Source organism: Tubulanus polymorphus, chromosome 7 (genome assembly GCF_964204645.1).
Source record: "Tubulanus polymorphus chromosome 7, tnTubPoly1.2, whole genome shotgun sequence".
Taxonomy (NCBI): Eukaryota; Metazoa; Nemertea; class Palaeonemertea; order Tubulaniformes; family Tubulanidae; genus Tubulanus; species Tubulanus polymorphus.
In genome coordinates this window covers 12,142,146-12,165,892 of record NC_134031.1, presented here as the reverse complement: position 1 = coordinate 12,165,892, position 23,747 = coordinate 12,142,146, and positions in this window count along the sequence as shown.

The following is a 23,747-nucleotide window of genomic DNA, read 5'->3' as shown; positions in this document are numbered from 1 at the left end:
AAATCTAGATGAATGTTCATTGAAAATGTACTAGATTTGGACGGAGTTGTCGCACTGGTACGCCAGCCATCTAACGGTCATCTGGGGATACAGGATACAGGCACAGATTCAGGCACTAGCACTAAGGAGCCTTCTTTTAATAGCTTGGTTTACACAGTATACCTATTTAAAGATCATGGGAGGAGGCTTTCAATTTTTTTTTCAAATTTAATTTTTTCAAATCCACTTCAAATCATTTTTAGCCCACTTGGAACTTTAGTCCCAGCGGGCTATTGCGTTCACTTTTCGTCCGTCGTCCGTCCGTAGAAGGAATCCAGTTATTTTGGGAAGTTTTGAAGACGCTTCAAGGTATTGTCTTGATATTTGGTTTATACATGTATCTAACCTAGACGCATCTTCAGCCCAAAAACTGGCCCTGTCAGAATCAAGATGGCCGACTGGCAGCCATTGTTGTTCGCCAAAATCAGCACTTTTTACACATTTTTGAAGTTTACGAGGGAAATTTTGAAGACGCATTGATCAATTACCTTGATCTTTCGATATTTTTGAATCTACCAAGGGCCCATCAGCATCAGAAAAATTGGGTCCATCTGACTCAAGATGTCCGTCCTATGACCTTTTTAGTGCCCAAAGATGTCAATTTTGGCCAGAATTCTAGGTCCTGTAGCTTCCTACTGGTTTGCCATTTCTAATTGCAATTTGTGATGGGTATTCTTTGTAAAGGAATGTTTTATACCTGAGACAGGTATTTTTGATCCGCCAATTATGACGCAATTGGCGGCCATCTTGGTGTCATTAGTACTCATTCGTAGGTGGGAAAATGTTTTTCGACATTATATTGATACCTAAGCATATTTTGTTACAATAATGAATTAGAAAGTTGTAGCGTATAATGTGTTCTATGTTTGGGGTGAGTTTCAAGTTCATTTTTTTTTGTCTATGGCCACCAGGGGGCATTGAATAATACATTATCTTAGTATTTCTATATTATATTTGTACCAATACATATTTTGTTACCGCAATCAATCGCAAAGTTGTAGCTCATGACATCATCTATGATTGTGGTGAGTTTTAAGGAAATTAGTTATTCTATATGGTCACCAGGGGGCGTTGAATAGTAGAATAACCTGGTATTTCCTTATTATATTGGTACCTAGGCATATTTCGTTACCATGATCAATTGCAAAGTTGTAGTTCATGACATGTTCTATGAATATGGTGAGTTACAAGGTTATTGGGTTTTGAATATGGTCACCAGGGGGCGTTGAATAGTAGAATAACTTAGTATTTCCATATTAAATTGGTAACGAGGCATTTTTTGTTATCACAATCAATCAGAGTTGCCACTTCTCCGGATTTCTCCGGAATTCCGGATTTTTAAAAAATCCAATTTCATTTCCGGATTTTCGGGAGAAGTCAAATAACCACACAAGAAAACATCGCGAAAAAAATAAAATCAATTCGGGATTCGACCCTAAACATCAAAACGTGATGGCTCCATAGAGGGTCGAAAAAGCCGTATTGTGCTGCCACGTAGTGGCAACAACCCCGCAGTACACGATTAAACCAAGATGATGCGACGATCGAAATCGACTGACGCTTCGTTTGTTTTTTGGCTCTGGTTTATATATGAGGTGTATTTGACGGAACCAATCGCTATTTGAAAAAAAGATCTATAGGCGGTAATGAAAGTGAGGCCAATAACGCGTATTGCGCCAGAACGCATCTCCTGGCGTTCTAATTTCAAAAGTTTTTCTTGGGGAGGGCCCCCAGACCCCCGGCTTATTTTTTAGCTTCACATAAGTGGCAACTCTGATCAATTACAAAATCGTAGCTGCTGACATGTTTTATGATTGTATTGAGTTTCAAGGTCATTGGTTTTTGTGTATGGTCACCAGAGGGCGTTAAATATTGAAATTGTTAGATTGTTGGGCATTTGAAACCACTTCCCAAATGGGCATGGTGTCCCTGGACCCCTAGTTTGAAGAACTATTAGCACAACATGTTTGCACTGATTGGCAATAGTTCTTGGAAGGTGGGAATCCTGCCAACCATGGTCAAAAAGGAAACTTGCGCTTTTGTTAAATTTCATTTGGCAAAGAAAAGTACAAAAACATTGTTTTGCATTTTTCACTGAATCATTGCCCAAATCATTATAAATTAAGAAGAAAATAATGAAAAGTAAAGTGGACTGACCCTGTTATTTATCTAATTGGTAGATTCCGTTTGATTTGAGTGTTGTCCCTTGCAAACCGACCACACCTGCTGTGGGCGAAACAGGGGGTTTAATTTTGAAATTGGAAATCGAAGTACAGGAATTGTGCGATTGGGGGTTGAAATTACAGTATTTTTATATTAAATCGAAAAGTACATAATTTGAAACACACACAATCTTCCAGTCTGCCCAAACCAGCAAGCGACATTGGGATTGATTTTGTGGGCTGCCTAATTTAAAACATCAAGATTTTGGAAGGTTTCATTGGTTCTTGGCCTAGACAACGTATAACTGATGTGATTGTATACATGGCAAACCTGTCGATGACATGGTCAGCTTCGTTGAAATTCATCGAAAAACTATTTTTGGCAGGAAAATTCTTAGCTGTGGTATGTCAAATTGCAATGACCTTGGGGCATTGTCTCCACAAGTGATTGAGATTGGCTGTTGGGATATACAAAGAAATTCTGGGAATTCCGGCTATGTATTGTAACTAGCATCATTATGAGAAAGCCATAAAATGGCAAACGTTTTATTGGACATATTGTACACGTGCGAATTCCAAATGCTCAGCTTGTGAGAATATAATCATTTCGCATATATCCGCCGTTGGTATTTTTTCATTAAATACCCGTAGTTTGTTCTCATTGACCATTGAAGTGTAAGCAAACATTCACATAACTTCACAAACTTACACATATGGCCTTCACGCACGTATGAATGCATTGATTCAAGTGGCCTTCAAATAAAAGCACCTTTGATATGAAACGCTGTGACCTGAAAATACTAAGCAACAAGCTATTGTCTCGCTCGGCATATAAGTCGAGGTCAATTGGTAATATTTTAAAACAATATACTTACATATGCCAAATTTTTTACGGAACCAGTATGTAAGCTTCCGCGGCCCTACGTTGGAAGAGGTTCCCAAGACTTCCATATTCAGCCACCCTCTGATAGGTAATATGATATATTTTTCACATGGTGAAAAATATTTTTTCCAAAATTTGAAATCATTTGCCTACCTACCTGTACCCTACCAAATTTTAGTCATGGACCATAAACAGATGTTTATTTTTTGCCTCATTTGACTACAAAATAATTCCTTGATTAAGATAAAATACAATGTAAGAATAGAGTTTAGAACTCAAGAACTAAAAAGATTTCCCATAAGCAATGCCCTTGCTCCAAACAAGCTCCAGTTTTCAAGGTAAACCACTTTGCCCATGGGGAATTTATTGTATTTTTGGCAGTTTTGTGTTTCTAATATACAGTGCATAGTTAGGTTTCTGGATGCATCATGCTCAAACTAACAGGGTTACGCACTTTGATGGACCGTCAGTAAAAAAGGGCACAGGCATGCATGTTTGAGATATACAGTTCTGATCGGGTTTTCTGATTTACAAAATGCGACCTCCTGTACAGGTAAGATTGAACCACCGTAAAATGAAAAAAAGAACGAGAAGACATTCTTATATCTGCCCGAATCGTTTATATGATGACTTGAAGATGCGGCTTCTTATCACACAGCTAAGTAAGCTATATAAGCAAATAGGCTCCTTGTTTAATTCTTACAAATACCAATAATTAATTTTCAGGCCGGTTTTTTTACCCGTTCTGTAAGCCTAAGATTTTCACACCCAGCTGGAAATGAGAAACAAGGTATCTATTTGTTTGGCCATATCACTATATCAAATCATGAACATATTTCGATTATGTGTGATCGTTACTGACTGAACATCCCTAGTATGCACATGCATACTAATTTTAGAATATTTTGCTGATCTATTATTACTGGGGCCAATTATTTCGGTCCCGGTTAATCCAACTAAGATGAGGTCTAAGTTTGCAACAAACCATTTACTTTTTACGTGTATAATTGACTATCATTACTATGTACTGTATATCATTATTAAATGTTCAGTTCTTGATTTGATCATGATTAAGAGTCTATGTATAGATATTGATAGTTTAAGGGGATTGCTAAATCTTGCATTCACTTTTGGCATTCATCCATCTGCCGTTAACCCAATGTAGTGCTTTGTACACCTACATTTAATTGTTTTATTTTGTATTTTAAGTATCATGTTTGTCCTAAGTCACTGTTGGATATCAATAGTATAGTAATTGTTGAGTGGTCAGGTATAAATCTGTTCCCTCGCCAATGACATTAGATTGAATTGGCCAGGTCATGTTGTCAGTACAGCAAATAAATGAAATGTATATACTATCACACGTTTGGTTTTCCGTTGCTACCTTTTTGGAACCCACTTGCTAATCTGTTGATTATTAGGGTTTTCTGCTAATTTGCAGAAAAACCATTTGGAATTCGCGTATGCCCTTTCCAGGCAGGGATGGTTCAGGCATGCAAATGGGCCTAAAATTCCAGATTTTTAGCGCCTCCCTAAAATGTTAGCCTTTTTTGCCAACTTTTCCAAAATATCCTAATTTTTGCTTTCCGGTAACATCTATAAGTAGGTCCATTTTTATCATTCTTGAGATTGATGTAGATCCGTTGAGAAAATGATGGGGGGTTAGGGTCTTTGGGAAAAGTTGAGAGTTAGATCGTAGCACACTTAGAGAACAGACCGTAGAAGCGTAAACCGGTGCTACTGTTGTGCAGATAGTTTAGTAGTTTAGATAAATGTACGGAAGCTGGAGTTCATGCCCAGTGTTGTTATTGCCAGATAACCTGCGTTGATGCCGTATGTGTCTACGTAGGTAAACCTTATATGGTGCGGCCATGGACTCTGATGAGTGCAAAGGGATATTTATAGATAATTGTGACGTGTGCAAATACGTCATCACCCATACATGGATGGGAGGAATGTTTTGACGTATGAATACGTCACAATCCATGAATTCCAAGCCATGTGTGGAAGAGGGCCTGCACACGTTACTAAAGATAAAATAATATAAAAGGGATTAAGAAAGCTTTAGAGGGAGGCTGGAGAGAAGAGGTTTTAGGGAGAGCTCCGGGGAATGATCTTGTATACATCTGGTTAGAGAAAATAAACGAAAAGATAACTTAAGAAATTGTTAAGTTATATCTGGGAGCCTTGTAAGAAAGTCAAGACCAAGGACTGAGATCCGACCTAAGAGAGTGTCCCTTGCAACATCGTCGAAAGAAATCATTACCACAACGCTAGTTGGAGAACCCAACCCCGATTCACAACGCTGGTAGAAATATGCGACCATAACATTGGTGAAGAATCCATACCCACAACACTACAACAGTAATAGGAAAAGTAGGCTTTCATACCAGAGGGCGGAGGGCGAGCTCACTTAACATCTCTACCTCTAAAATGAAGCCTAAATTCCCTATTTCTCTTAATAATTTCATATAAATGAACATTAATTTACATGAATTTCATTTATTTTAAAATAACTCATATGTTTTAGAAAAGTAACAAGTAATTAACGAGTTGATTAAAATTAGATTTTTAACATAAAAGTGTGAGTGAAATAACTCATTTCATACCAGAGTACGAGACACCTCTCATCACAGCTAGGCGCTAGTGAGAACGGACGATTGCTCTGTGATACACAATACAGTGAGTGCGCGTAACAACAGCTGCGCTTGGATAGATCGATACATCGAGGTGCTACCGAGAACGGTTATTAACGCGTGTGCTATTACTGTAGTACAGTGATTGCGCGTCAGCTGTGCTCCGATAAATAGATGCTGTGGTGGCTTGGATGAGAACGGTTAATAGCGCGCTTGTTATATACAAGGGGAAGTAATCCCCACTCATCATCACAAGTAATTTTTTTTCCTTATAAATGGAGGGGAATAAGGCAGAACAAATTGATGTTAATGAAAATCAATATTATTGTACGTATTGTAAAAAATACATTGATAAATCTCATAAAGCACGACATGAAAACGCTAAAAATCATAGAAAAAATGTTATAGATTTTGAAACAGAAAATTCCAATGAAAGAAAACAACGATTAAATTAAATAAAATGTGAAGTTTGTAATGAATTTATAGCAAAAAGGAATTATAATAGACATCTCAAAACACATAAACACTATAAAAATGTTTTAGGAACAGAATATTTTGAGTCGTAGGCCTAAACTAAACACGCCGAAGAGATATAGCTGAGAAAAGCTGTTATGTCGACGAGGTATCAAAATAAAAGAATATATTACTTTATTCGGCCGCGGCCCTCTATATCAATACCATCAATACTCTATATTTCCTACAGTACATACCGATCATTGTCAAACCCACAAGGTATTTACTAAATACAAGTATATAACACACTCCTATCCGTATGCTGGACTCACACTTGACATTCGGAGTAAGCGTTCGCTGTGGGGGAAAGGAGATCGTTCGCTGTGTCGCTTGAAGTGTTTATCGAGTTTTACGCCAGCTTAAAGCTTTAGTACGGTGGCTGATAAGATAAAAAAACACGAATATGCAAATGAGGGCGACATTACGACAAAACTGAAATAACGCAAGAAAACAATGATTTTGATTTTGTCGCCCGCGACAATTCATTATTTTGGTTTTATCGCCCACGACAATTCATTACTTTGGTTTTATCGCCAGCGACAATTCATTATTTTGGATTTATATTTTGTTTTTGTCGCCCGCGACAATTTTCTTTTTTGGTTTTGTCGCCCGCGACAATTCAATATTTTGGTTTTATCGCCTGTGACAATTCAATATTTTGGTTTTATAGCCCGCAATAATTCATTATTTTGGTTTTGTCGCGTGAGAAAATTCATTATTTTGGTTTTATCGCCTGCGACAATTCATTATTTTGGTTTTGTCGCCCGCGACAATTCATTATTTTGGTTTTATCGCCCGCGACAATTCATTATTTTGGTTTTATCGCCCGCGACAATTCATTATTTTGGTTTTGTCGCCCCGACAATTCTTTTTTTGGTTTTGTCGCCCGTGACAATTCAATATTTTTGTTTTATCGCCCATGACAATTCATTACTTTGGTTTTATCTCCAGCGACAATTCATTATTTTGGTTTTGTCGCCCGCGACAATTCTTGTTTTTGGTTTTGACGCCCGCGACAATTCATTATTTTCGTTTTATACTTTGTTTTTGCCGCCCGCGACAATTTTTTTTTGGTTTTGTCGCCCGCAACAATTCATTATTTTGGTTTCATCGCCCGCGACAATTCAATATTTTGGTTTTATCGCCCGCGATAATTCATTATTTTGGTTTTGTCGCCCCGACAATTCTTTTTTTGGTTTTGTCACCCGCGACAATTCAATATTTTGGTTTTGTCGCCTGCGACAATTCAATATTTTGGTTTTATCGCCCATGACAATTCATTACTTTGGTTTTATCTCCAGCGACAATTCATTATTTTGGTTTTGTCGCCCGCGACAATTCTTGTTTTTGGTTTTGACGCCCGCGACAATTCATTATTTTCGTTTTATACTTTGTTTTTGTCGCCCGCGACAATTTTTTTTTTGGTTTTGTCGCCCGCGACAATTCATTATTTTGGTTTCATCGCCCGCGACAATTCAATATTTTGGTTTTATCGCCCGCGATAATTCATTATTTTGGTTTTATCGCCCGCGACAATTCATTATTTTGGTTTTGTCGCCCCGACAATTCTTTTTTTGGTTTTGTCGCCCCGACAATTCTTTTTTTGGTTTTGTCGCCCGTGACAATTCATTACTTTGGTTTTATCTCCAGCGACAATTCATTATTTTGGTTTTGTCGCCCGCGACAATTCTTGTTTTTGGTTTTGACGCCCGCGATAATTCATTATTTTGGTTTTATACTCTGTTTTTGTTGCCCGCGACAATTGAATATTTTGGTTTTGTTGCCCGTGACAATTCATTATTTTAGTTTTATCGCCCGCGACAATTCAATATTTTGGTTTTATCGCCCGCGATAATTCATTATTTTGGTTTTGTCGCCCGAGACAATTCATTATTTTGGTTTTATCACCCACGACAATTCAATATTTTGTTTTTATCGTCCGCGACAATTCATTATTTTGGTTTTGTCGCCCGAGACAATTCATTAGTTTGGTTTTATCGCCCGCGACAATTCATTAGTTTGGTTTTGTCGCCTGCGACAATTCAATATTTTTGGTTTTATCACCCGCGACAATTCATTAGTTTGGTTTTGTCGCCCGCGACAATTCTTTTTCAGTCCACTTTGGACTTTAGTCCCAGCGGGCTATTGTGTTCACTTTTCGTCCGTCCGTCCCTCCATAGACGGAATCCAGTTATTTTGGGAAGTTTTGAAGACGCTTCAAGGTAATGTCTTGATATTTGGTTTATACATGTATCTACCCTAGACACATCGTCAGCCCAAAAACAGGCCCTGTCAGATTCAAGATGGCCGACTGGCAGCCATTGTTGTTCGCCAAAATCAGCACTTTTTAAACGTTTTCGTGGGAAATTTTGAAGACGCTTCGATCAATTACCTTGATCTTTCGTTTATATTTGAATCTACCGAAGGCCCATCAGCATAAGAAAATTGGGTCGATCTGACTCAAGATGGCCGTCCTATGACCTTTTTAGTGCCCAAAAATGTCAATTTTGGCCATAATTCTAGGTCCTGTAGCTTCCTACTGGTTTGCCATTTCTCATTGCAATTGCTGATGGGTATTCCTTAGAGAGGGATGTTTTATACCTGGGACAGGTATTTTTGATCAGCCAATTATGACGCAATTGGCGGCCATCTTGGTGTCATCAGTACTCATTCGTAGGTGGGAAAAAGTTTTTCCACATTAAATCGATACCTAAGCATATTGTGTTACTATATTCAATTGGAAAGTTATAGCCCATAACGTGTTCTATGATTTTGGTGAGTTTCAAGGTCATTGGTTTTAGTATGTGGCCATCAGGGGGCGTTGAATAATACAATAACTTAGTATTGCTATATTATATTTGTACCAAGGCATATTTTGTTACCATGATCAATTGCGAAGTTGTAGTTCATGACATCGTCTATGATTGTGGTGAGTTTTTAAGGACATTAGTTATTCCATATAGTCACCAGGGGGCGTTGAATAGTAGAAAAGCTCAGTTTTTCCTTATTAGATTGGTACCTAGGCATAGTTTGTTACCATGATCCATTGCAAAGTTGTAGATCATGACATCGTCTATGATTGTGGTGAGTTTTTAAGGACATTAGTTATTCCATATAGTCACCAGGGGGCGTTGAATAGTAGAATGGCTTAGTATTTCCTTATTAGATTGGTACCTAGGCATATTTTGTTACTATGATCAATTGCAAAGTTGTATTTCATGACAATTACTACAATTGTGGTGAGTTTTAAGGTCATTGGGTTTTGCATATGGTCACCAGGGGCGTTGAATAGTAGAATAACTTAGTATTTCCTTATTAAATTGGTAACGAGGCATATTTTGTTATCACAATCAATTACAAAATCATAGCTGCTCACATGTTCTATGATTGTGGTGGGTTTCAAGGTCATAGGTTTTTGTGTATGGTCACTAGAGGGCGTTGTGTATTGAAATTGTTAGATTGTTAGCATTTGAAACCACTTCCCAAGGGAGCATGGTGTCCCTGGACCCCTAGTTTGGTTTTGTCGCCCGCGACAATTCATTATTCTGGATTTGTCGCACGCAACAATTCAATATTTTGTTTTTGTTGTCCGCGACAATTCATTATTTTGGTTTTATCGCCGCGACAATTCAATATTTTGGTTTTAACGCCCGCGACAATTCATTATTGTGGTTTTATCACCCGCGACAATTCATTATTTTGGTTTTATCGCCCTCGACAATTCATTATTTTTGTTTTGTCGCCCGTGACAATTCAATATTTTGGTTTTGTCACCCGCGACAATTCATAATTTTGGTTTTGTCCCCGTGGTTTTGTCGGAAAATTAAGTTTTTTGGTCGAACAGTGTGGTAAGGTCATTTTGGAAATTTACTCGGTCTGGTATCTTTTGGATTACTGTGTATGTCATTTGTCAGGACATTACAACAGAAGACGACTTAGGATACTACCTTGCGTGACTCCACTAGTTAGACCGTCTCATTCCAAGATGAGGCGTTCCGTTGATTTCGGTTACAAGTTTCCGTTCAGAGATAACTGCTGAGCCATTTGGGCGACCTATCATTGATACTGTTTCCTAATAGCCTCTTTAGTAATGGCTGATGTTGAGCCTTATCAAATGCTTTGTTGAAATCCACCGTTGAACAGGATTCTAAGACTGTGCAGAAAACCCGTTATCGCTGCTTTGCAGCTATATTTACTATTATAATTACTTTTGGTTGTGGTCTTTTGGTGGTTAGTGCAGTAACATTCGTTCATCAATCACTGTCTAGTTAGCCAGTGTAATTGACCTGCTGACCGATAGCTGCTGCTGGGTTTTTGATAACCTATATAAACAATAAACTCAACAAAGTAGGAAAGTAAGTGAAACTGAAATTACAGCCTATCGCATTTCTTTCTCTTCTTAAGCCAAACGAAGTTTTCTCTATCAAATGAAATTGCTGATTTCAAAATTATGTGAACATCTCAACACTCAACGCTAATCCTTTGATCTTTTATAACAAGTTGGTAATTTCATTTCAACCAAACCGTATAACTACGAAATAAGATTTTGATTAGGGTATCACTTCTAGCAAGCGATAAAACGATTCAATATTCATTAACGAAGAAGCAGAGGACAGCGTGACAAAGTGAACATCACATGGATTACTTAAAAATCGTTTCTATCGAAATAAACAATAAATTCAAGGTTAATTCTAAGTATTTTAGATACTTTTTTTTCGTAATTCATTTTCTGAACATATGATTTTATTTGTATATTCCTCTCTCATATACCCTTAAAAACAAATTAAGCCTAATAGACGAATTTATGTTTTTGTCTTTTTTTCTACAAAATCAAAGATTTATGAACGCACCGGAATGTTTTATAATCGCAAATGTAAAACAAAAATCTTAAAATTCTAAAAATTCTAGGACTGGCACTACATTTTCGTATTAATGGATGCTGCTATTTCGAACAGGAAATTACCATGCCATCTCAAAATGGTCACTTTTCAATAGTTGACTTTTAGAAACGATGTGTTCTGAGAGTAGCTGTTACGGTAAGAGTTACTATCACAAAGTCACTGTTTACAGCCGGGTGGTTTTACAGTCACCTCTACTGCACTATCGAAACCATATGTTTTAAACTGGTCACTTTTCAATAGTAGACTCTTCGAAAACAGCTTCTATAGAAAACCAACCGAATTGAAAGGAATACTATTTCAGAGTGACTGTTTTGAAATGTATACTACTGGAAAAGTAGCTGATATCGTTAATTGCTTATTGTTCTCTATTGGCTACTAAGTAAAAGTAGACGTTTGGGCTCAAAAGTGCGATAGACATGTTCTTGGATTCAGCCTTTCAAATATTCTAATTTATAGACATATGGTTTTGTTGTTATTACTTTTTTTATCTTATATATTTCTCTAGTAAAATTAATAAGTTAAATTAAGTAATTTAGTTTTTATACTTAGAAATTCTAACATTTTGACAAACTTTAAATTTAGGTTCACCAAAATCATCTACAAGAAATGCCCCATATAAATTATTCCAAACAATTTAAGCATTTTCGGGATTTCTAGCATCAATAGGTTTCATTCCAATAGAAGAAGGATAATAATCATTATAAACTTCTATCAATTTTGGTAAAATATCAATCCATTTATACGTATTATTTGCTGTGAATTTTTTGAATATTTTGACATTCTTGTTCTTAATGTTCTATTAAATCGTTCAACAACTGCTGCTTTTTTATCCGATTTTGTTGAAAAATATTTAATATGATGATAATCTAATAGCCCATGAACAAATGAATTATCAAATTCTTTTCCATCATCAAATTGTACTAGTAATAGGGGTAATAGGCTTTCATACCGAAGGTCGAGAGGTCGAGAAAGTAAAAAAATAAAAAATAAATTCGAGTGTGCGAGAATTTATTTTTTATTTTTTTACTTTCTCGACCTCTCGACCTTTGATATGAAAGCCTATTACTCTTAAAATATTCATATACATGAATAACATTTAAATTGACAGATTATTCAAAATAAAAGTGTGAGCTCTTATAGAATAGATATATAGATATATTTTAAACATTATTTCAATATTCATATTTGTATGAGTTAGATTTTTAAACATTAAAAGTGTTAGTAAAGTGTGATTGAAATAATTCATATTTAAATCATTGAACTTCTAAATTTAATTTAGTAAAAAAATATGTATAATAAATGGAATCAGAACAACCACAAACTATCAATATTAAAAATAACACTGGTGTTATAAACATATACTACAAGAAGTGTTCTAAATGTGAAGTAGATAAATTAGCTATAACAGAATTTAATAAGCGTAAGATTAGCAAAGATGGTTTTCAATATTGCTGTAAAACTTGTTTTCAACTATATACCAAACAATATCGAGAAGATAATATAGAACATTATAATTATTATATGGCAGAATATATGAGAGAAAGATATAAAACAGATCTTAATTTTAGATTGAAACAATGCTTAAGGACTAGATTAACACAATTATTCAACAAAGAAATACATTCAGAAACACTTATCTAATTTATTGGGTTGTTCAGATGAATTCTTAAAATCATGGATAATATATCAATTCGATGATAAAATGAATATAGATAATTATGGTGAATACTTTCATATTGATCACGTGTTGCCGATTTCTAAATTTGACATGAGTGATGATTATAATAAGAAGCTAATCTGGAACTGGAGAAATTTAAGGCCTTTAGAAAAGAAAGAAAATATAATTAAATCTAACAAACTAGATATGAAATTATATTTAGATCAACTGGATGAAGCAAAGACATTTGTTGAATTATGGAATAGTATTTCACAGAATCAACCGCATTCTGAGGTTTTAATCAGTGGTTAGAAAGCTGGCAATTCTATTTGAGCTTTGTATGTCTATAATACATAGCTTTTGCTTACTACGAAAACATATGTTGCCAAATATATCTTGTTTTCAATTCTAAAGAATTAATTAACTTCATCATAAAGAACATCTGTTACAATCCAGGCAAACATGCAGAAATAATTAGTTTGGTCGAACGTGCGCCACGTCGGCAGTTAGAAATCAACTTTCACATACATAGTACGTATTGGATATTCTCTCTCAAAACACAGTTTACAGTTCTAAATCTAAATGTAAGTACCGTTTTTTGTAGTTATTATGAAGTAGGGAAACCTTTAAACATATTTAAGTACAGTAATTCATTTCCACGACATCTTTTAGATTAAAATGGAATACAGAGATCAACCAGAAATTCTAAGCCAACCAACGGGTGAGGAACGATTGCTGCTGGATAGTGAAACTCAGGAATCAATAGAAATGGAGGATGAAACTCTCGTAATTGACGAACAAACTTCACAAAAATTGCAAGAACATTTGGACTATCATCAAGAAATGGTGAAAATTCTGAGTGATGTAATACATAATAAACAATTACCGCGCGAACTACAATTACCAAAATGACCAGCAACGCGACTTAAATTGCTGTTGGGACTCAAAGAATCGAAAACTAAGAAAATGAGTGGAGAAGAGTTGAACGAGTTTTTAAAATCTAAATTAATCATTGACACAGATCATTTAAACTTTTCGGAAATACAAAGTGTAGAAGTTATTTCATTTGCTGAAATTACTGATATCTTTAAAAAAAGTTATAAAACCATATTAAATAGAAAAGCAAATCACCTATGGGACCACATCATTTTCGGGGGTTATCTAAATATAGGGTTTTCAATGTTTGATAAAGAAACTGAGGGGATTTCTTGGGGGCTGTGGGTTAAAAAGAACATAGATATCAGTGCCGGTTTTGAAAGAAAACTGAGAAGAGTAGGTAGATTAATAAAATATGAAAAATTCAAAATATTAGGATTAGCATTTAGTGAAGTAGTCAGATATTTACCAGAAATTGAAGAAATGATTGGAAACAATCCAGTAATTAAAGAATTCTGGACAAAATTATAAATTATAACACTGAAGGTCTTAGATATCAAAAAATGTAATCTCGATTGTATATATCTGTTTTAATATTGTATTGATTACTGTTAACTAAGTATTGCGCAATAACCGGTCCGATTGGACCGCTTTTCTATTGTTCTCCATTGTTCTATTATTGATCGTTGTTAATGGCGGCGGTTGTTCTGTATTGATTGATTACTGTTAACTAAGTATTGCGCAATAACCGGTCCGATTGGACCGCTTTTCTATTGTTCTCCATTGTTCTATTATTGATCGTTGTTAATGGCGGCGGTTGTTCTGTATTGATTGATTACTGTTAACTAAGTATTGCGCAATAACCGGTCCGATTGGACCGCTTTTCTATTGTTCTCCATTGTTCTATTATCGATCGCTAAAATTTTAATAATAAATATATATGTTTATGAAATAATATTTCCACCAGTCGTTTCGTTGAATTGATTTTCAGTTGAGGATTTATTATCGAGGATCCGAAATGACTTATCAAAAGCAGCGAGGATTGAAAAAGGATGACGTTAGTCGAAGAAATGGAAGAGGATTCTAAAATGTTAATCAATTTTAATAAAAATTTGATTTATAAATTGAAAGGAATGATGAATACAATAAAAAACTTATTTGGAATTGGAAAAATTTAGGACCTCTTGAAAAGAAAGAAAATAAAATAAAATCTAATAAACTAGATTAACAGTTATATATAGAACAGTTAACAAAGGCAAAGAAATTTATTGATCAATGGAACAATGATCCAAATAATGAACAATACGTTGAGGAATTTGATATCAAGGATCCGAAATGACTTATCTGGACAGTTATAATTACTGCTCCTAATAGATAAACAAAAGTAGTGAGATATCAAATAGAATTCAAATAAAATATATTAAAAATTACATCCCTTCAACTAGCCATTATTTCTATTTTAATTTTTAATACTTTCTTTTACAATTCTTTTCAAAAGAGAATACTTTATATCGCAAATAAAAAATACTAAAAAAACAATAACTAATACTAAAATTCTTTACCTTTAACTAACTAGTATTAACCCAAAGAGATGCTGGTATCATTTTATAATACTTTTTTTTCGCTTTTTTCTCTAATATAAATGTCAAAGAAATCGAGTAAGAATAGTATTGGTATTGAAAAAACATTAGATGATTTGGGTCAAAGTGATAATAAGGATATTCCAACCAAAATTGAAAATAATATTCAAGTTAATTGTAATATAGATTATGAATACTACTTATATTGTAAACACCATTTTGAATTACTAATTGCGAGTGGTAAATGTAAAGAGTTTTTAACTAAGATCATTACTTTTCAAGAATTAGATGCTATGAAACCAGATAAAGCAATAAAACATTTTAAGATTTATGAAGAGTCAAGATTAGCTAGAATAAATGATTCTATTTCAGATGGTATTGTCAAATGTTATTCTAAGTTATGTAACCAGTTAATACCAATTGATGATGAAAATAAATTATATAGTGATTTAAAAAATGACTACTTAGTTATGACTGAATTACAAAAATGGGTTGGTTATGCTTCATTTCAATTAGGATCTGTTATGACATTAATTTCTACTGGTGTCATAACATTTTCGAACATCAAGCCTATGGAATATAAATCAGGTAAGAACGAAACTGATGTACTACAACCAAACGTCGAAACAGAAAATGAATCAGAACAAAAATTAACTAAAATAAATGAGTGATGGCGTTAAGAAAAAGCCTAGATCCGAGAAACAAATTAAATGGTCAAGAGAATTAGGTAAAAGATCTTCAGAATTAAAAAAAGCTAAGAAAAAGAAATTAACTGATATAAATGAATCACAGACTTTATCTGATATTAATTCAAATAATAATCCATCTGATTCTTCTAATAGTGGAAGAAATAATTACTTATATATTACAATTGGGTTAATCACAATTATTATATTATCCGGTGTAATATATAAATATAAGTATAAATCTGATGATAAAGATGATTCCAATGATAATAAACCTATTATACCAGAAAATAAGTCAAATCATAAAGTCATTGAAACTAAATCTAAATTATTTTTAATGGATTAAAATAAGATGAAAAAAGAACAATATTTAAGAGATTTATATTACAACCCAGAAAGTGAAGTATCATATCCTAACGTTTCAGAATTATGGAATAAAATTAAATCTGATAATGAAAATGGTAATACAAAATATAGTGAACTAAGATTATGGTTACAAAATCAACCAACATACCAAATCCATAAGAAAATGGATAAAACTTATTTAACAAGAAAAGTTATGGTTTCATATAGCGATCAACAATGGCAAGCAGATTTAATTGACATGAAGAACTTAGAGGAATACAACAAAGGATATTTCTGGATATTAAATGTTATAGACATATTCAGTAGATACGCATGGTCAATTCCAATCAAAAATAAAACTGGAATAGAAGTGACAAATGTTTTTAAATCAATATTTTAAGAAGCTATTCCAGATAAGATACAATTTGATGAAGGTAAGGAATTTTATAACAAACATTTCAAAAAACTATTATCTGATAACGATGTAGATTATTTTTCAACACATTCAGATAAAAAAGCATCTATTATAGAAAGATTTAATAAAACATTGAAAACTAGAATGTGGAAATATTTTACTGCTAATGAAACATATAAATATATCGATGTGTTAGATGATTTAGTGAAAGGTTATAACAATTCTAAACATAGTTCTATAAATATGAAACCTATACAAGCTAGAAAAGAAGATAATTCAGAAATAGTATGGAATAATTTATATGGAGCATTTGTTACACATGATTTCGGTGAACCTAAATTTAAAATTGGACAACACGTAAGAATATCTAAATATAGAAAAACCTTTTATAAAGGTTATACCCCAAATTTTACAGAAGAAATATTCAAGATTAAAAAGATAATATTAACTAAACCATTTGTTTATAAATTAGAAGATTTAAAAGATGAAGAAATATTAGGTTATTTCTATGAACAAGAATTATCACTTGTACCAAATCCAGATGAAATAGAATACAAAATAGAAAAAGTATTGAAATCAAAAACTCTTAAAGGAAAAAAGTATTCTTTGGTGAAATATAAAGGATATGATGATAAATTTAAAGAATGGATTTTATCTAGTAAAATTAAAAGAATAAATGAATAAAGATTTATTTATATTTGAACCGCATAATATGTTAGTTACTGGTGTAACCAACTGTGGTAAAACACATTTCATATTAGATTTGTTAGAAACTATTTATAAGAATCATTTTGATAATATTATATTATTCTGTCCTACTTATGAAATGAATAAAACATATAATAGAGATATAGTTAAGATAAAAAAGTTTATTATATTAGATCCTAAAACAGTAAAAGAAAATTTAGATAATTGTATTAAAATAGCAATTGATATCTATAAAGAATCAAATACATTATTCATTGTAGATGATTGCGCAAATTTACATGATTGAAAAGTGAGAGAAAGTGAGTTATGTTACTTAGCTTTCTCTGGGAGACATTTTGGGATAACAACATGGGTTTTAAATCAAAAATATAATTCAATTGTTAAAGACCTTAGGGAGAATATAAGATTTCTAGTTTTATTCTACAATAAAGATAGAAAATCTATGCAACAATCATTGGAAGAAAATCAAATTATGCCTACTAAATTACATGATGAATATATGAATAAATTAAAGAATAATAAAGGTTCAAATTATCACTGAGACTACAATTTCCCTATGAATATAAATTTATAAAATAACTATTTGTATACCTATGTATTAGATACCCTATTAGATACCCTAATACCTGACCCTATTAGATACCTTAAATACTTAAAACCCCCTTTTTAAAATAAATATTATTTATACAATTTTCAACCAATTTATTTTTATTTTTTCAACGAATATATGAATAAGTTTGAAAATAATAAAGGTTATTTATTGTTACTGAGGTTTCGATTTCCATGTGAATATCAGTTTATAAAATAAGATATTTTATGTATTAGATTGTATTAGATTGTATTAGATATGTATTAGATACCTTAAATACCTTAAATACTTAAAACCCCCTTTTTTTAAATAAATATTATTTTTACAATTTTCAACCTTTATTACTTTTTGAGTTAAATATAATTAATATCTTAATCACTTTCACTATCAGACCCCCCTAACAATTTATTCAAATGCTCTATCGAATCTTCTAATTCTTCATTATTTTTATACTTATTCTTCACCCTTTTTACCGCATCATCAATAGTTGTTTCATTGTTATGCTTATTCATCCAATCAAATTTATCATTATTTTCTACTTTATGTTTCATAGAATCTTTATTATCAATATCTGTAACTATATTTTCATTATTATCTTTATTAGTGTTTGCTCCTAATATTTCATTTACAATGTTTGATCCTAATATTTTATTAGCATCGGTTAAATCTAATTCATCTTTGTTAGGTGTTGCTAATAATAAATCTTCATATAATTCTTTACCATTTACTTTTTTATTTGAAACAAACTTTGTAACATATCTAAATGGGTGTTCTATAAATTCTCTTAAACCAACACGTTCTATAACATTAGTAATATGTACCCTTGTATTCATATGTTTATTCCAATTTGATGGAGCGTTTGAAAATTCACCTTTACAATAATCACAATAATTTCTTTTTTCACTAATATTTAATATCATTTCATTATTTGATGTAGAAGGTATTACATTATTAGATGTAGAAGGTATTACATTATTAGATGTAGAAGGTATTACATTATTATCAATTACATTACTTAAATTATCAACGACACCACTTTTATTATTATCGATTTCTATTAGTTTAGTTTTATAAATTTTGAAAATAGGATCAAATATCAAAGCGATATTACAAGGTAATACATAATATAAACCATCATTATTTTCATGTGTATCGATGTATGGAATATGTGTATATACTTTACCTCCTTCCATTTATCATATAAATTTTTATTAAAGTTAAAATTCTTATACATAACACTATTTAATTGAGAATTTACAATATTTAATTGCGCGTCAGATATAATATAAATGTGCATTTTAAAATTTTTGATTCCTTTATTCTTTGTCATGAATAATTGTATTCCATCTTTTGTATTTTGTAATTTTTTCCCAGAACCATGTAATGAATTATCCTCTGTTGTTCTAAAATGTAACCATAATGCATATTTATTACCGGTATAATAATCAATTTGATTAATATTACAATTTTCAGATGATTTTACTTTTTCATTCATAAAATGTTTTCTAATTTCTGGCCATTGATCAATCATTCTCATTCCTTGACAAAATATTTTATTTGCTATTCCTTCGATAGTTATTTCTACTTTTGTTATTTCAGGATTATAATAATTATCAACATTGATTGCGCCATTAGTATATGTTGCAATGGTAAAAAATATTAATATACCTTTAATAGATCTTCTTGGGAAGTTAATATTCTCATTAATTATTTCATCATTTGCATTGATAGTTACAGTTTTAAATTTATCAATATAATCATATAATAATGAAAATCCTTGATTGTATTTAGTTTGAATTATACTTGAAATATTTTCATCAGTTACTGTATCATATTCTAAACATATATTCGATAATTTATAACTCATATCTTTATTAACGCTAGATATTACAATTTCATTAACAGGAGCAAATGTTATTTCGAATATAACGTCTTCTTGAATTGCGTATTTATATAAAGGCGCATTATTATTTATCAATTCAAAGTCTAATGGAATTTTATATTTGCTTCCGTACATACTTTTTATCAATTTATCTATAGCATTAGTAGATATTGCATTATGTGCTTCTGATCTTCATTTATTTTGGTTTTCTGATTGGATTCCTTGAAATATCATATTATTTCTGTTTTCTTTAGTTAACCATAAATCTTTATAATGCATAAATAAATTATAATCATCTAATGAGAAAACTGTTTCTGGGCCAATCTTTATTGTTAATTTTTTAATCAAATATCTTCCAACATTATCAACAACATAATTATTATTATTACCGGTTAATTTTATATCAGCTGATAAATAAATACTATTTGGAAGATAAAAAGTATTTTGTGTTAATCGAGGAATTCTAACATATAAAGTTTCATCAGGATTAATATTAGAAGGGTTATGAGTAATTATATGATGTGATCTTTCTGCTTCAATAGCATTAGATATTCTATGATTCTTAGAAGGATTGATATAACTCCCACTCATTTATTTAACAAAAAAATTAATTATTTATTTTTGATCATGTTTACTTGATATTTTTGATATCATGTTTACTAACCCAAAAATAATTGCACTTACAACTGTAATTAAAAATAAAATAATATGTTCAGCAGCAAAGTTAATAATGTTTCCTGCAGATTTCAATATGAAACCAACAATTGATGCAATAATTCCTGGTAATGCTGCAGCAGATTTTTTAGATAGTTCCCATAAATATTTTGCTAATTTCTTTAAACCATCCTTAACTTTATCTTGTATAGAATTATTATCTGGGGGTTCATGTGGTTTATTGGGAGTAGGAGTAGATTTTAAAGCATTTGATATTGCTAAACCTATTGTTGTAAATAACATAGTTACAGCTGTTAGAATTGAAAGAATTGTTATACCTTCTAACTTAAATAATAATCTTATTCTATCTTTTAATGATATTTTAGAATCTGGTTTTATTATTAACTCTTTAAAAATAACTTTTAATCTATTAATATTATAATCATATGATTTTAATAATAATTTAATTTCTTCTTTTTGTAATTCTATGTTATATTCTAAATCATCTTTTTCTTTTTCTAAATACGCATTTCTTTTTTTAAATTCGATTTCTTCAAAAACTTTATTATCTCTATCTAATTTCAATTGTTCTATTTCTTTAATTTTATCAGTTCTGTCTTTTTCCAAAGTTCTAATTTTAAAATCTCTTATACTTTTATCATGCGCAATTTTATCAGCTTCATTTCTTATACTAATAATTTCTCTAATTGCTTTATCAGAAAATATATCTAAATCTTCTAATTCTTGATCTGTTGCATCAAGTAATCCATTTGGTAAAAGTTTTTCAATTGGAACTTTATTTGATTTAAGTTTACTAGTTTTGGAAGTTTTATTCTGTTCAGAGTTTCTTTTTGGTTCTAAATTATTATCGATTGTTTCAAATAACTTATTAATTCTTTGTTTAAATACTCTTTCTTTCTTCTTGTGTTGCATTTTCTACTTCATTACTATTTCTTATTCTTTTAATTCTAGATAGGTCTAACTTAAGCAAAGTTCTGCTAATATTTTTTCTTATTTTTTATAAGAGATATCAATATAATAATCCGAATCATCTTTCAAACGATAATAATATTCACCATTTAAAAACTTTAATTCTTGTACTAAAAGTCTGGCGCCTCTAGCATTTATATTATATCCAGAATTTTCAAATACATGTTTGAAATTATAAATATATTCATTATATTCTAAATTTTGCTTTAATAAACCTTGATTTTCATTTTCAGGATTTATTCTCGATCTAGTTCTATCAAATTCATCTGTTGATGGGCCTTCAGAACCACTATCTGCTAAATTAGAATTATATGCTGATTCATCATCATCATCATCAATATTATCATCATCCATTTACATAATAAAAAATTAAAATTTAAAATATAATATTCCTCCGATTACAATTCCTATACAAGTTATAGCTAATTTAGTATTTTCATGGGATTTATTATCATCATTTAGTTTAATTATATCATGTTGAATATTATCAGTTTTTATATCTTCTGATGTATTGTAATCTTCTATTTTAGAATCATTATTTAATTTAATATTATTAGTTTTAGTTTCAGTTGATTGAATATGTTTTTTATTTTTTTCACCTTCCATTAATTTTGGAGCAGTAATAATCTTTTTATTTATATCATTTAATCCAAATGAATTATTTATTGTTGCAGTTTTAATTAGATTATTATAACCAATTATGTTTCCCATCTTTAATACTAAATCATTAGAAATAATTAATAGATTAGGGCCTATACAATAATTTAGTCTAATATGTGATTTATCTAGATAATTTTGATATCTTACAATGTTTTCTGGAATCGATCTATTTTTATCATTATGAATTGAATCTTCAAATAATACTTTGAATTGTTTCTGTGCATCAAATGATGTATTTAAATTTCCAATTATTGGGGATCTTGTTTCAACCTGTGATCCTAGAATACATATCAAATAAGTTCTACTAGATTGAGTTATTCTTTGTATACCTGATTTTGTAAAACCTTCATTATTTTCTAAAATAAACCCAACCATTATTGTTTTCTTGTTTTAAATGATCATAAAATTTCGGTAATTTATTGAAATTCTAAATCCTTTGTTTCTATTTTAGCATAACCTAATTTATTATTATAGATATTATAAAAGCTATTAGATGGTATGGGAAGTCCACAATATTCTGCAATCTTTTTAGGGCAAGGAAGTGATCTTATTGTTCCAATTTTTGTTCTAAAATCAGAATTATTTATATCTATATCAAATTCATTACAAATTTTATAAAACTTTGATAAATTAATATTATTATCTAATTCTTTAAAATATCTAGATCCTGGTAAAGCGCACTCTAATTCATTTAATATTATTCTGATTTGAAAGTATGTATGAAATCTAAATAAACTTTGAATTAATTTATATTTAGAATTATTCAAATGATCATTCCAACTAATTCCACAACCTGTTGTTGCACAATAAACAGCAAAATTTAATTGGTTCTGCCAATACTTGGTATTAGATTTTAATAACAATAGTTTTTCATCTTTCAATTTTTTAAAATTAATTAAATATACACGAAATATATTTTCCATCTTTGCATTAAAATTATTAGTTTCAGTAACATAAATTTCTAAATTAGTTAATGAATCTAAAACTTCATTTCTATATGTAATATCTTTATTAAAATCTATTGCTGGAATATTATATTTAATTGATTTATCATATTGGAAAGCTTTTGGAAAACTATCTACCATTTATATAATTAAAAAATTAATAATTTATTAATTCTTTTAATAATTTATCTTGTTCTTCAACTGTTATATGGCCATTTAAACTTATTATATAATCTAGTGTATTTTTTAATTTATTAATTTCTTTTATATTAGTTTTAATTTTTTCTTTATTACTTTTTATATTTAATTTTGAACTTATACCAGTTAAAACACTTGAACTTAATCCTAATACACCAATTGATATAGCTAAAGGTGTTAATGGACTGAATATTGCTAAAAATGTTATTACAGAACTAATTGTAACTGAACCACTAATAATAAGATAATATATAATTTTAGATTTTAAATATTTTTTCTTTTTTATCTTTAAGTCACTTTCAAATTCTAATATTTGTTTTTCTAAATATATTTTTAATTTAGTTTTATTTATATCATGAGGAATAATATCAATATTATCATCCATTTATTTAGCAAAAAAAAATTACTAATTAGTAAACTTATAAGCAA